This window comes from Cibotium barometz, chromosome 49 (assembly GCF_041138505.1).
Source record: "Cibotium barometz isolate CiBa-2024 chromosome 49, ASM4113850v1, whole genome shotgun sequence".
Classification (NCBI taxonomy): domain Eukaryota; kingdom Viridiplantae; phylum Streptophyta; class Polypodiopsida; order Cyatheales; family Cibotiaceae; genus Cibotium; species Cibotium barometz.
Genome location: NC_141094.1, coordinates 33,255,025 through 33,261,887, shown reverse-complemented (window position 1 = coordinate 33,261,887; position 6,863 = coordinate 33,255,025).

Below are 6,863 nucleotides of genomic sequence, written 5' to 3'. Positions count from 1 at the left end.
GACTTACAAGAATTTATAAAATCTCACATAAAATCTCACAAGCCCAGCCACCTACCCCCTAGCACAAGTCATGGTCAGGAAGAATTCTCGTCCTCATCTTCAAAGTCCACTTACCCCATCTATTCTAATGTCGCTAGTAGTAAGCTCCTTAACCCCTATCCTAATACACCACCTACTAACACATCTCAAGCCGACTGCATATTCTCTACTTTCACTCCTCGGTAGATAGATTTTCCCACTAACCCTCTTGCCCCTGAGGACATACTGGCACCTCAACCGTCTCTCCAACGGCTCCCTTAAGAGGCACGCTATCCTGTTCCCCATGACAATATTGAAGCCTTCACTGACAACACAATTTTGGAATCATTGTCTGGTGCAGAGTACGAGGGCTTCATTCGCGCTGGCAATCCTCTCTTAAAGCCCAAGTTGATGTTCAAGGTTCTCATGATGCAAGTCACTCCATTTAAGCCAACTCGACGGATTATGCCATAAGCCTACTCCGAGGTCACACCAACAAAGCAGCACTATGTGCCATATCCTCGAACACCTCGCCCTGATTTAGAAGAATTACTTCCCTTGGCTAGAGAGGGCACATTATGGGCAAATGTGGCAAAGCACACAAAATTGGCTAATCCCCAATTAGCTGACCTACTAGAAATCAGATCGTCACCTTCATGATCAGCTCTACTACTTCCGCAGGTGGAGGAAGGCTCACCTCGTACACACAAGAGACGGCTATGCCACCATTGTCACAGATGAAGCGCAGCCCAAATTAGAGGATTTTGGAATACAACCAGACTGGCAAAAAGAGTACTTAACAATTCCAGAGTACAGCTAGGTCTATATGGGTGCGCCACCAACACAGCGGGTTGACCATTATACATGCCAATTAAGAGAAGATGGACACCGCTGGAGTTTCAGGAAGCCAAACGGTGGGACTCCCATGCCTGCTACAATTTTTTGATCCTCTTCATGCCAACAACATTTCCAGACATACGGGAGCAAAGGAAACAAATGCTTACATGGATACAAGCATGGCGATGAATTTCAGACCCAGCAATCGTGGCAAGTGTTAGATTTTTGAAATTGCTAGTGGTCCTGATTGATCAGCCTAAAGAGAACTATGATGGCTGTGAAGCTGAGCAATTGAAGTTCGACATGAATCAAAGGCCATCTGACCGGGGCATGATGCTCTATTACCATCGTCTAAGGTGTCTTCCCGCTTACATGCATGTAACGTTCGAAGACATGGTGGACTCGATGTTCAAACGCACACTCAGGAAGCTTCAATCACAAAGAAATTTCTACCGACATGAGTTCGGGGACCAGGTATTTAGACCTCGATAAACAGGTTCTAAGGATAGAACCTACATTAGGAAGGGGGGATGTTAATCCCATTTTGGATTAACAAACATGCTCCTCCAATTGAAGACATTAATAAGTCTCATGAAACGGCACTATAAAAGTTGTACATTTATGAGATACTGGCCACCCAAGGCCTGGTTAAGTGAGTTTTGGGTGCCCAAGTGTGAATAAGGGCCAAAATGTATAAAAGGCATTTCTCATAATGAAAAGACACAATCCCCTTTTGTGTTATAGAGAGCTCTTCTTTGTGTCTTGAGAGAGATTGAGAGAGAGAGAGAGCATTCTAGCATTGTGCCTCCTCTATGCTTGTATGATTCATGCTTTTGTGGGGGAGTGAGAGAGAGTGATTGCCTTATGTGATGGTGCGAGTGACTCTACTGTGACAACGTGGAGGTGGAGCTTGGAGGTTTGGAGCTTAACAAGTGAGCTTGGAGGCCTCAAGGGACTCAATTTTGAAGTATTGGTACGACGGTTGTGATCTATTGCTCATCCTTTAGGTGAATGCATTGAGTTCCCTCTTGGACTTGTGGTAGCCCATAACACCTATCTAGAGCAGTATATCCACACAAATCTAGACTATAAAGAGCTTTAGTTAGGGATAATTCTAATTAAGCCCTAAATATACCAAAATTGCACATCCATCCACCTATCCTTTACAATCTGTGTGGGAATACAAGTGTCTACATATGTACATACATAAATGGCTTTTTGCATATCCATGGACATTTGCTAAGTGTCTACATATGTACATACAAGTGTCTACATATGTACATACATAAATGGCTTTTTGCATATCCATGGACATTTGCTAAGTCCTACATATGCATGTACCCAAAGCTCTAGCCACTAGCACAACTGTTATCTAGGAACACATGTTCCTACATAAATTCACCCACATTTCTACACTACACATAATGCTTATGTCCACAAGAAGTCTTTACTCTAGCCATTTATATACATACATAAATGGCTCTTTGCATATCCATGAACATTTGCTAAGTCCTACATATGCATGTGCCCAAAGCTCTACCACTAGCACAACTATTATGTAGGAACACCTGTATAGAAATTCACCCACATTTCTACACTACACATAATGCTTATGTCCACAAGAAGTCTTTGCGAATGCAAATCTTTGATCAGGTGATACCTGATATAAATGGGAGTTAACTTCAGCACATGTTTGATGCAAGGTCTCAAGGGGAGCGCCACTGAGTTCCATACACCCATTCCTTCCTTGTGCATACACATATATGCATAGCATCCTATGGTCTAGCCATGTATGTCCCACCCATGTTTGGTACAGAGATGGAGCGGGTGTGGGAGGCAAGGATATGATGATCAACCGGTTTGTCTGCTGGCACTAAAAGATGTCTAGCGCAAGGAAGAAAGAGATATAGAACAAGGCGCAGGGGCAGAGAGAGAGAGAGAGAGAGAGAGAGAGAGAGAGAGAGAGAGATCATTTAATGTGTCTTTTTTTGTTAATGAGAGGGAGAGAAAGAGAGTAAGTAGAAGAAAAAAAGAGAATTATTTTTTTGGATAAAATTAAATATAAATGTGTGTGTGTGTGTGTGTGTGTGTGTGTGTGTGTGTGTGTGTGAGAGAGAGAGAGAGAGAGAGAGAGAGAGAGAGAGAGAGAGAGAGAGAGAGAGAGAGAGAGAGAGAGAGAGAATTTAATGTGTCCTTTTTTGTTAATGGGAGAGGGAAAGAGAGAGGAAGTAAAAGAAAAAAAGAGGTTTTTTTGGGATAACATTAAGTATAGATGAGAGAGAGAGAGAGAGAGAGAGAGAGAGAGAGAGAGAGAGATGATAAGGGAAAGAGGAGAGATTTTTGTAAATACATCTGTATGGTCCAATGTGAATGGTTTTTTTGAATTTTTAAATTCACCTCACCCTTTGAAATGTAGAAAGCCTTGTTCTTGTCTTAACTCCTTTATGACACCCCACCTCTTTTTGTGTAACCTTCTTTTACACAAAAGACCAAAAAAATATTTTTTTTGTCAATTTTGGGGGGCAGTGCTTGAAAAAAACAGCATTCAAGTATATTATTACCCGCCAAAAATAAGAAAATTTGATTGATATTTTAAGTAGCCTTTATTGTAAGGAATGATTTTTCATATATTTAAGTTATAAACTGGCATATGGCAGAGATAGTGGAAACAAAAACCTAATAGATTTAAGAGTTGTCTTTATTTTGATTGGATGAAAAATATGTTTTTTTTAGAAATGTTTAGGGGTTGTGGCTTTAATGATTGTGGCCCTCCACCAATTAGGAGTTTTCCTCAAATCTAATGAAAAATCAAGAAACCTTAATAATTTCACTAAAATTAGGGGTTCTCCTCTAATTTAGGGGTTCCTCAAAAAATCGAATGGAAAACCAAGCATTTTCACTAAACCTTCATAATTTCACTAAAATTAGGGGTTCTCTGAGTTCCTCCAAATCGAATGGAAAATCAAGCATTTTCACTAATTAAGTTACCTAATCCCCATTTTGAGCCTTTGATTACTCCCAAATGGATTAAGCTTTGGATTGGGAGTTTAGACAAAGCAATTAAATTACAAAGCTAACCCATTGATCACCAAGTCTCCATGTTCTCATTGTGCTTGAGAAAAGAGGCACAAAAGAGGCTTGATTGTTTGCAGCCTAATTTCTCAAATGTAGACCAATTGAATGACTTGGGACATAAAATTGATCTATGATGAGTATTTACTACCCTCTAACCACTACCCATGACACATATAACTCAAACTAACCTTAAATTTTTATTTTTTATTTTTTCTCTTTAACTCCAATTAATAAAAATCAATAGATTAGTGATAAGTAATAAAAATTAAGAGATTACAAATGTTTTTATTCTTTTTGAAGATTAAGGGGCTGAATTAATCTAACATGCCTATGAAACAAACAACAAAAAAAACACACCCAAATAGCAAAATTTAATAATTTTTTAGCAAAAAAGAGAGAAAATACTTGTTAAGAACATTTAAGATATCCAATTGATCTATTGAGATGATCCATTTCTCTAAGGTTCCAACAGAATAAAAACAACATAAATTAGTCTAGCAAATCTGTGGCTTTACATCCAATCGGCAATTTTTGATTCACCACTCACAAAGATTAAGCAAGGGACGGGAGCAGTGCCAAATATGTTCACCAAAATGGGAACACTTGTGCCTTGCACGAGGGGAAGAAGGAAAGAAATACAAGGGTCTTAATCATTTTGATCAATGAATTTTCCAGTGGTGTTGTCACCACAAGGTGCCAAGCGTGCAGAGATCATATGGCTATGATAGTTTGCCATCTCATGATTTCGAAGCCTCTCACATAGAGAGCTTGCCACAATCTTAAGTATGTGCACTCTAAGCTAGTGTGTTTTTGGATGACAGATTGCACACCAAACCATCTCACATCTTGGGGATGTTTAGTCTCTTACAAGCCCACTCTCCACTATAGATCATTTGTTGTTGCATCACGGTTGTACCTAACTCCTCCACCAGTTGTCCAAGCAAGGGTTCATTCCTTTCTTTTTTGGTTTGGAGATAGATGTGCCAAAAGAATCTTTTGACAATGCCCCTCCTAGTTGCTTGTGTGTGCAAGTTCTCCCATCGTTAACCTTGATAGCACTCCAACAACATTGTTCAAAGAACACAAGACCTTGGGCATATAAGGCATTATCTAACATTACCACCTTAAGACCTTCTAAGATCCTTCCTATCAGTCTCTCATCGGAGAAATTGTCACTTTTATCATAGCAGGAGTGGGAGACCCTTTTTCCCCTCAAGTGTGATGCCAAAGGCACTCACTCAAGACATTTGAATGTCTCTCAAATATGGTTAAACATGTCCAGATGTGGAATAGAAAATCCATTGTATTTGTTCAAGAACTTGGATATGTTATCTAGCTTGGTCCTCTCTAAGGATTATAGCCACATAGGTGCTAGTGTAGGTGGGGTTATTCTTAAAACTATCCCCCTCCCTATATTCATTGCTAACCTCAACCTATTTGGGATTTATCCTGTAAAGTTGGTAGCTGTTGGGGGAGGGTAAGGAGCACGATATGGCGGTGTGGGAAGATGAGGTAGATAAACTGTTTTTGTTAATGGATTGCGCTCAATAAAACCACCATGAGTTGCAAGGTTATCATGATGGTGATAATATCTAGCATGGTGCCGTTCTAGGAAAGTTGTTTGTGAGCCAAAAAGTTTGGTTGGTCTTATGAGGTCTTCTCTTGGCCTTGGTGGCTAGAAGGTTTTAGTTTGAGTAGTGGTCAAGGGAGGAAGTCATCCTAACCCTAGGAGGTCTTCTTCCGCATCCTCTAATCCTAGATGGCCAAGTTCAAACCCTAGGATTAGCTCTTTGGGAGGGCCTATTGGTGGCATTGTAGCCATCTTGGGTGAATTAGTTGACGATTGTAGATGATTCAACTAAAATGAAGTCTCAAACCCTAGAACCCAAGCTTCGGTGAGATGACATGGGTGATGCAAGAGCATGAATCTCAATGGGTCCTATGTCCATGCAATGCTTGATTTGTCTAGATTTGGAGTCATGAATACCTTAACCTATGCTTATGTTACCCTCACTCTTGCTCATTTCATCAAATACTAGTCATATAACTATACCAAGTTCTTATTAATGGAGAAAATAAGGCTAAATATTTTCTTTAAGGGTTTTTAGTAGTGTTCGTGGTTAGATGCACTGAGAGCTCACTAGTCTTTTAGAGTGTATGTTCATTAAGGGTTCATTAACGACTAATGGAATTGAATTCAACTCGTCAGCTCTAGAATTTTAACTTTGCCTAATTCAAAGAACTTTTTCCTAGGGAGCTCTAGGTACCTACTTAAGTAGATGAAGGGATTTACATTCTTAGAGGATTAATTTATGGACATATGCACGGGAACATGAAGGAACATGTGTGACTAAAAAGGGTGGGAACATACATGGATATGGGACATGGGTATGTATGCGACTAGAGGTTCTCCAAGTTTGTACATGGATATTTTCTATGAGTATTTGAGTAGATATGGTATTTGAGTGGATATGGTTTCAATATGTGCATACATAGATGGTCTAGATATGTGCATACAAAGATGGTTTGGCTACATGCAACATAGATGGTCTCGATATGTGTATACAAAGATGGGTGGATAGGTTCTGGGTTCCTACAATGTTTTGACGCCAATAATGGGTTAATTGGGTCATTAAAGTGATGAAAGGTGCTTACACTTACTAAGGTGATCAAATCATTGATATGTTTTTACCAGTGATGAACTAAACAAGGCCTCCATTGAAGAGCAAGCCATAATTACAACAAGATTGTCTTAATATATTGAGTATGACACCCTATAATTATTTATGAAAAAAAAATCATTAGAAGTAACACCAAAATTTGAATGTTCATTTATTCCACCCAAATGTGAATTAATGACAACTACTTCCACCCCTCTGCTCCAATGAGGGAGCTTATATGGTAATCTGAAAAGATTGAGATGGAGGTTGTAT